Source organism: Tamandua tetradactyla, chromosome 1, assembly GCF_023851605.1.
Source record: "Tamandua tetradactyla isolate mTamTet1 chromosome 1, mTamTet1.pri, whole genome shotgun sequence".
Taxonomy (NCBI): Eukaryota; Metazoa; Chordata; class Mammalia; order Pilosa; family Myrmecophagidae; genus Tamandua; species Tamandua tetradactyla.
This window is the reverse complement of record NC_135327.1, coordinates 56467841-56476985: the sequence shown is the minus strand read 5'-3', so window position 1 is coordinate 56476985 and position 9145 is coordinate 56467841.

Here is a 9145-nt window from a genome sequence, read left to right as displayed (position 1 = left end):
ATTGAATGCCACACTCTGTATCCTATAAAGCTCCCAGGTGCATAACAGGGGTACAAAAATGTTTATTAAGTGGATGAAGCCCATAGTATAATTGATAGAAGGATGCTTAATTTTTAAAAAATTACTTTTTAGTAACAAGTGGTTTTGAAAACATTCTCCCTTAAAAAATGGAAATTTATAGATAAAAGTTTAAGTCTCCTTTGATCCCTTTCCTTAATTCTGATCTTTTTTCCCTCTCACCAGAAGTAACTACTCACTGAGTTTGGTGTTTATCCTTCTAAACTATTAAAAATATTTCTACACACATAACGTGTGAATGCACGGAGGGGCTACAAATGTTACCCCAGCCATACAATCTGCTGTGCTGATCCTAGTATATTATTTTAATATGTCTCCAGACTACATTTGCAAATACTTATTTATGCTTACAAGTGACCTATAGTTTTCTTTTCTTGGGCTTCCCATATCTAGTTTTAAAATAATTTGAATAGCTTTATAACATTTCGCTGTATATACTGGACAAGTACGTATAAAATAATGATTTGTTTCTCGATGATTTAAAGAACTTACTTGTAAAGCTGACTGACTGGGGCTCATGCTCCTTTTCTTTTGGAAGTAGATCCTTGGCTACCAGCTGAACTTCTTTTCTGGGTAATATTCCGTTCAGATTTTCTACTTTGGGGGGGGGGGGCGAGGCTAATTTTGGCAAGTAATGTTTTCTTTAAAAATTGGTCAGTTTATTTTGGTTTAAAATTTATTTGTGTAAAATTGTTACTGGGATTCTCTTTTGTAACTGGTTGTTAGATTACCTTTTTGTTTCTTCTTTGTTCCTTTTTATTGTATTTACATTGACTGGGCTTTGTCTTTTTTTCAAAAAGGGCTCATTCATGTAGGGGAATACTTCCTCTTGTCTTTACCCCCGATGACACCCTATTTAGTTAAGAAAACCAGTCTTGCCTGATAGCTCCCTCTACTCTTTAAAGTACCTGTACAACAGGACCTCATTTGATTCTCACAAAAAAGCTGTGAGCTGACCGTAGCGACAGATGAGGAAAGCTAGCACTTGACAGGAAGGGGTCCTTGTCCCAGGCCCAGTCTGACGGGGGCTTGTTCTATCTCAGTGAGGGCTGGATTGGGCTTGCTGAGCTTGCTGGTGGACGGCAGAAGGGACTTCAATTCTTTGCTCCTTTCTGTGTCCCTGTGCTTTGCCATGTGGACTTGCATCTCCTCCAACCCAGAGGTGGAGTCTATTCCCCTCTTGAATCAGGGTTTGGCCATATGACCATGCTTTGGCCAAAAGAATAAAGCAAAGGTGACAGCATGTCAATTCTGAGCCTGGAGTGCAACAGGCCTTGCATACTCCACTCATGCTCTAGCTCTCCTGCCCTCTCCATGAGCATGTGCCTGGGTCTGCCTGCAGGGGGATGGAAGATGCGCAGGGCAAAACGGAGTCAGCTTCCTAGTCAACGGCCACCAAGATTAACCCACAGCCAGACCTGTGAATGTGCCCAGCCAGGATCAGCAGAACTGCTTTACTCAGCCCAACTGATCCCAGATACAGTAAATGCTATTCTAGGATGATGTTGAGGTTCTGTGGTTTTGTTATACAGCACTGTTGTGGTGATAGGAGGGGTTTGCACATCCCTGTACCTGTCCAGTGAGACTAGAGGAGGAGGGAGGGATATGGGGGCCTGAACTAAGCTTGCAGAGGCTGAATTGCTGCTGCCTAAAAGGGCGAGGTGAAGAAGTAGCTGCAGAGGACAGTAGGTTCTAGAACCAAAATCAAAGGGGCCAGCCCCAGAGCAGTGGATAGGCTTAGGAGGGGAGGGTCACAAAATCAGAAATTTGATTCTCAGATTACTGGCCAGTAGCTTATCCACCCTCTGGATGTGAGCCTGCCCTCCCACAATTATGCCCATTTGTCCACATGGGGTAGTTCCCTCAGGTATTATGTGGCTGTGCTCTCTGCCTGTGGCTCCAACTCAATTCAGGAGCCACTGTGTGCTGGAAGCAGGCCAGCCCTCATCAGTCCCAGAGTTCAGGTCCTTTGAAATGCTCCTGAGCTGTCATTAGTTGCACACTGTGGGCTCGTGGGGGTGGGGGAGGAGGCAGAGGAGGGTAGAGGGGGCTAACTCTGCCAGAAGAGCCAGCTCCCTTGTGATAGATTGGAGGACTGTCCAGTAAGTTCTCAACCACGCTTCTCTCTCCCTTGTTGCAGAGTATATTTTCCTGCCCCATTGGCCTTGGTCAATAGCTGACTAATAGAGTCACCTAGCTCAAGGGGGCACAACATGGATATTTCTGGGCACTGGTGATAGAGTGAGCAATGGGCCCAAAGACTGGTTTTGGCACCTGGGGATTACATTGCACAGTTTGATTCTGGCCCAAGGAAGTGGAGAGGATAGAATCCAGTGGGAATTATTTTAGTTTTGTTCTGCCAGAATGAAGAAAGATCTTCTACCCCTCCACTACTCAGTTTTCAGATAATGAAGAAGAACTAACTTTGTTCTAAAAATTCAGAGCTGCTGGCTACTCCTCTTCCACCAAATAGAGCACCTGGACTCTGCAGTGTCTTACTCTGCTCTCAAAATCCCATCTGATTCCAGACCCATAACACTGGCCACTCCAGCTGGCATCAAAGTCTTTGCTGGATGTAGAAATCTCCTGAAGTGAATCAGCAGGATGGGGAATCATGGTTCTGTTCTCAACTACTCAGAAAGCAATTCTTGGGCAGAAGGACAGTGATTAGAGTTTGATGACTGGACATTGTGGTGGTTAAGGTCATGTGTCATCTTGGCTAGGTAATGGTGTCCAGTTGTTTGATTAAGCAAAGCAAGCCCTGGCCTGATTGTTACTGTGAGGGTATTTTGTAGCTGGATTTGAATGTATTGCATTTATGGCTGATTGCATCTATGACTGATTGCATCTACAATCAACAGACAAAATTGCCCTCAGCAATGAGGGGAGACTTCTCATTCAATCAGTTGGAGGTCTAAGCCAGAACGGATGATTTCAGAAGTTCAAGTAAAGTAAAAAAAAATAAAAAACAAAAAAAATTTATCTCTCTATTTCAGCCAGCCAGCTTCTCCTACGGAATTCAATATCACCTTCTTTGGAGTTCGCAAATTGCGCCTTCTCTTGGGGAATTCAACTTCACTTTCACCAGAGTTTTCAACTTTGCAGCCTGCCCTACCAAATTCAGGCTTGCCAATCCCCATGGTTACATGAGCCAATTCCTATAATCAATCTCTTAATATTTACATCCTCATACACCCTTTGCCCACCATCACATATATCCTGTTGGTTGTTTCTCTGAAGAACCCTGACTCATATAGGTGTGTTCTTCTCAGACTTAGAGATGGGAGGACATGCAGTGGGAGAGGGTGGACTCTTTTCCTTTCGTATCTGCTGGCCAGCAGCATCTTTAATGCAGAGGGAAAAGCTCTGGCAAAGCCCCCGAATCTGTCCTTCCTCAGCTCTGGAGTCCCTAGTGTTTGCAACTGGCTAGCTGAGATCCTTATTTCTGAGATCTATTTTGAATTTTTATCCCCTCTTTAGGTCTTCATTAGTACTTTAAGGGGAAGGGTGTGCTGGTTTGAAGCTGTACCCCAGAAAAGGCCATGTTCTTTTAATCCATTCCTGTGGGCGCAGACCTATTGTGGGTGGGACCTTTTGGTTGTTTCAGTTGAGATATGACCCAGCCCATTCAAGGTGGTCCTTAATCCTTTTTACTGGAATCCTTTATGAGAAGATAAAGGACAGAGGGAGCTCAGACAAAAAACCTTGGAGATGCTAAGAGAGGACCCACAGAAGCTCAGAGAGGAGGCCACTGAAACCAGAAAGTGAAAGCCAAAATACCTGTAGCAAAGGACCAGAAGAAGCTGGCATGTTCCTTGCTATCTGACAGAGGAACCCCAGATGCCAGCGGACTTTCTTCAGAGAAGGTATCGTCTTGTTGATGCCTTAATTGGGACATTTTCCTGGCCTTAGAACTGTAAATTGGTAAACTATTTAATCCTTATTGTAAAAGTCAACCCATTTCTGGTATATTGCATTCTGGCAACCTTAGCAAACCGAAACAAAAGGTCTTATAAAGGACAGGACAGGATGCCACCTTATGTTGGAAGTGTCTATCCTTGATTTAAACAGAATCTTCCCTGAAGTGTTCAGAGCTCCTAATAGGAATGCAGATCTGTATGGGAGCTTGGGAAGGGTTGCTGAGCATGGGTATAGTGCATGGAAATGTCAGCCCCATCTCCAAATTCTCTCCAGAATCTTCCACTTCTTACCACCCCAGCTGTACCTTTTTGGCCAAGGCACCACCAGCTCTTATTGGACCACTGAAGTCACCCCTCTCTAGCTGGTCCCTGCTTCTGCTATTGGTTCTCTCTCATCTGTTTTCAACAGAGTAGCCAGAGGGACTCTGCTAACCTGTTCATAATCTGTCACTTCTCTCCTCAAAGTCCTCCTAAGGCCCACGCTACTCAGAGCAAAAGCCAGAGCCCTGCCACGACTTATACGGCTCTGTACCATTTGACTCCATCACCTCCCACCACCTGGCGCCCTCACCTCCTATGCTCTCCTTCGCTCACCGCACTGGCTATGCTGCCTTCCTCACTAATCTTTGAACATGCCACACACTCACTCCAATCAGGATTTTTGCACCTTCTGTTTCCTCTACCTGGATTGCTTCTCAGAAATCTGCATGCCTCACTCCCTTATCATCTTTAGGCCTTTGTTCAAACATTCTATTCCCTCTCCCTGATACATTTCTTGTGTTTGTCATGATCTGCCCTATTGTATCTTGGTTCATTGCATATGTTGTTCATTTCCTATCACCCTTATCTCTCTTAGAATAAGAACCTTATATAGGCAGAGATTTTTTCTTTCACTTTGTGCACTGATGTCTTTCCACCTATTGGGCATAGATAGTAGGTGCTCAGTAAATAATATCAAATGCATGCATTGTTCAATGACCATCACCTGGCCATTTGTTATTGGCTGGAAGGTACTGGCTGGTTGAAGCATATTAGAGGGCACTTAGGCCCCTCCTGGGTAGGTGCAATTCACAGCTAGAGTTGGGGGACACCAAATGCCTAATCTGCGTGGGGTTTGTCTACTAGGATAACCATAAGATGCCCCCTAAATGCTTGGAAATAAAAGCTCTCAAGACTGTCTTCTGAGGGTCCACTTACAAATGCACACATGATGGATAAGATCAGAGACAAGCAAGGTCAACTTAAAGGTGCAGAACAAGACTGAGACTGAAGCCTAAGGGGACTGGAGCAGTTCTAACTGCTTGGGAGGATGGTGAGGAAAATATCATAGAAACAAAGGGAGAAGGCCTGGGAGATGGGACCTCAGCCTAGGAACTGAGCCCCAGGCCTGGTGCCCTTAAATAAATGGCTCTTCCCATTAACTCCCCAACTCCGCTCACTGAGTGGCTTTCGGTTTTAGACCACAGGTTGGCTTCCCACCAATCTCATTTATCGTCATATGAATTTATTAGCTTGGGACATAGTTGATTCATGTTTCCCATTGTAAATGAGCAAATTGGGTTTGTGAACTTCACTCTCTGGGGAGTCAGGCAGTCTGTATCCACTTATATGAGACTACTATCCACTTATATAGGCCTGGAACACTGACCAGGACTGATTTCTAGATCCATAATCCTAAGGACCAGCACCTTGGCTGGGGGCAAGTTCACTTAGCGATAAATAGCCCATTAAGCCTCTCGGGACCCAGCTGGCCAGCCACATATTTCCTGGCTATTCCCCAACCCTTTTCTTTCCCTACGCCTCTTTCAAAATCCTACATGCTTCTTTGGTTAATGGGAAGATGTGCTAGAGGCAGAGGGTTTCAAAAATAATCCCTTTGTGTCAGGTTCCTGGTAGGAGGGGGAACTCTTAGTTTATGCTGCTTGCAGCTTAACTAATTGGATATTGGCTTCAAATGTGCTGAATGGTGTATGTAGTGATGCTGAGAGCTGCCTGCCCACTGTCCATTCTCTGTCTCCCTGTTGCCAGAATCCTGATTTTCTGCAGGCCAGCTATGTGCCTAGCTGAGGGCAATGATTCTGCTGCTCTAAACCCAAGAGTCAACAAATTTTTCTGTAGAGAAGATAAATATTTTAGGCTTTGCAGGCAAGCAGCAATATTGAGAATATTATGTAGTCACTTTCACACAATTTTTACATTGTGAAATATTATTTTGATTTTTTTCCCCCAGTCATCTAAAGACATAGCCTGTGGGTTGTACAAAATCAGGCAGTGGGCTGAATTTGGCTGGCAGAATTTGGGGTCCCCTGTGCTAAACCAATCACACCATCCTGTTTCCTGTTCTACCAGTCACCCTTGCAGCTGGGGGGATCACGAGATCCAACTTTGCCCAATAAGACCTACGTGGCAGCGTGCTGGCAGATCTGCTGGGGAGCTGGCTCTGGGAAAGCTTTGACAATCTCGATAAAAGGAAACAGATGCAGCAGCTCAGCCCCTTCCCCTTTCTGCCTGGCACAAGACTATTAATTATGGTGCCATATTGTGATCACGAGGCAACAAAAAGGGCAAAAGCCAACACATCCAAGATTATGAAGCAAAGACAGAAAGAGCTCAGGAGTGGCAATACCAACCACCACCTACTTGGGAACTTGCCAAGAGAGAAAAGGAATGTGCCATGTTTAAGCAGCTATTGCTCAGTTTTCTTAGTCCATGCAGCTGCATTCTTAACTGGTACTGTGTGCTAGAGATACCATTCATTTTATGCCCTACCCATCCCATTTAAGAGAATGGCCCCACCCACAGATATGGGTGTCCACAGCTGTGTTTGGTACCATGCGACCTACTCTTCTTCCACTTGCTTGGCCCAGCTGTTTGGACCTGATCCAAAGTTAGCCAACATAGGGTGGCCAGTGACCCATGATCTTTGGCTTGGCGCCAAAAGATGAGCTGGATCAATCTGACAACCTCTCTCAGGAATGGACACTGAGGCTCCTTCTCCAGTTTCAAGCAGGGCTGAAAGAGGTGGACACAAGAGTGTGGTGGGGCCCTGTGAATGGTGAGTCCCTGGAGGGAATGTCTGCAAGCGTGGCGCGGAGGTCCCTGGAGCTGCCTCCAGTGCATCCTTCCCCCTAGCCCAGCCTGCTGTGACCTCAGTTCCTGAATTTCTTCTTGATTCCAAATGTGTCCTGCAATTTCCACTCCTCACAGGACAAGAGCAAGTTTGGAATGTAGACCAGTGTCATACATTGGCTTCAGCATTCAGCATTTCCTTTGCTTCCCTGCGACCCCAATGGGGAAGGGGGAAAGGCCAGCCCACACTGGGGGAGAGTGGGCAAAACCCCTGTCCCAGGGCCCCTCTCCCCCTATCCTGAGCACGGGTCCCCCTGCTCCCCAGACTGTTGTTCCCAGCCCAGAGGCTGCGGCGCCAGTTGAGCCTTTACAAGCATCTGGTTTTGTGCTTCCTTGGAGCCACAAGACGAAAAAAACAAGGAAATTGTTTCCAAGTGGACGGTGACCATGTAACCCCCTGGGGGTGTTATGCGATTGGAATAGAAACAGGGTCAGGAGGGCTGTGAGGAGTGGGGGCCCAACAGGTCATCGAGGGGAGGGGCAGGGTGTCAGGTGGCCCAGGTTCCAAACCTTGCCCCAGAACCTGCCAGCTCCCGGGCAGAGGATGAAGGGACTGGCTCATGGTGGCAGAGCAGGTGAGGGGTCAGTGGCCTGGGGTCCCGCATGGCGGGACTGCAGGCGAGAGGAACGCATGGAGCAGGACTGTGCAGAAGCCGGGTTGGGAGAGGACACGGCCTCCAGCTCCTGCAGGACTGGCAGGACCCACTGGGACGAGGGTCATGCAAAGACTGTGGTGGCGGGGCAGCCACCAGATGGACAGTGGGTCAGCGACCTGGGAAGGGTCAGTGGGCCAACCCCACAGCTCCAGTGTTTAATGAGTGCCCAGCTTGGGTCCAACAGGCCCTGGGGACCCACTCCCTGGTGGTGGGTGCGGACAAGCACTCAGTGTACCCAAACTACGATGGCAGTGGGTGAGCTCCAAGGGAGGCCTGAAGCAGGGGTAGTTCTGAGCAGGGGTACCTGTAAGGTGACTTGAAAGGATGGCGAAAACTGGAAGATGGAGTGTAGGGCACTGTCCAGAAACAGGAGCCGGCCGGGCAGGCTCAGTGCCTCTGGGAGGCGCCTCATGCCCACGCAGGTGGGAGATGCTGTGGAAGGAGCAGGGTGTGCTGCGGTCTTGCCTGTGGGGTGCCTGGTGGTCAGTCATGGGGAGGGTGGACACACATCTGGAGCTGGACCCCTGGCGGTGATTTATGTACAAGTGGCTACTGAGATGGTTTGGGGTGGATGAGGTTGTGTGGAGAGTTGAGAAAAGGAGGAATAAAACCCTGAGAAAATTTGAGGGCAGAGAGGGAGGAGCCCGCGGGCGAGGCAGAGGGAGCATGGTCAGCAGAACAGAAGAGATCTGAGGGGTGGCTTGGAAGCAGGGAGAGGAACATTTTGGGAAGCAGGGGGTGGGGTGGGGGGTCACCAGTGTAGACTGCAGCCGAGAGCGAGGGGAGGAGACCAGGGAAATGAAAGGTCCCAGGTGACTAGTAAAAGTGGCTTTGGGGGATGGTGGGAACAGAGGTCCCAGAGAGTGTGGGAAGCTGGACAAAGTGGGCGGCAAGAGCCCAGCTCCAAAGGGAGGGCGGGATGGAGCTGGGGTCCTGGATGGGAAGTGGGAATAAGGTTTTCTGAGGATGGGAGTGGAGAGCCGAGGAGGTTGCATTTGGGCAAATGCCACGCTTGGAAGCTTGCTCTTCTCCCAGTCACATCTCACAGCACCATCCCCTATCCACTGCAACCTTTGCAGCCCTCACCCCATACCCCTGAGGACTGGGTAAAGGATAATGGACCCCACTTCCCCCATCATGACATTTCACAGTGACCTGCTGGATCCAATAGCCCCATTTCGGAAACGCAGCTCAGTCTCTCTAGCCAGATACGTGGGCTGGTCTTACCTACATACCCAGGAAATGGTGCAGTGAGTACACTTCTTCCAGATGTCCCCAAAGGGGCTCCCTCCTCCAAGGGGACTGGGACTATGTCCACCTTCTCTCTTGGCCTCTCTAAGATGTCCTAATACTGAGGTCAGT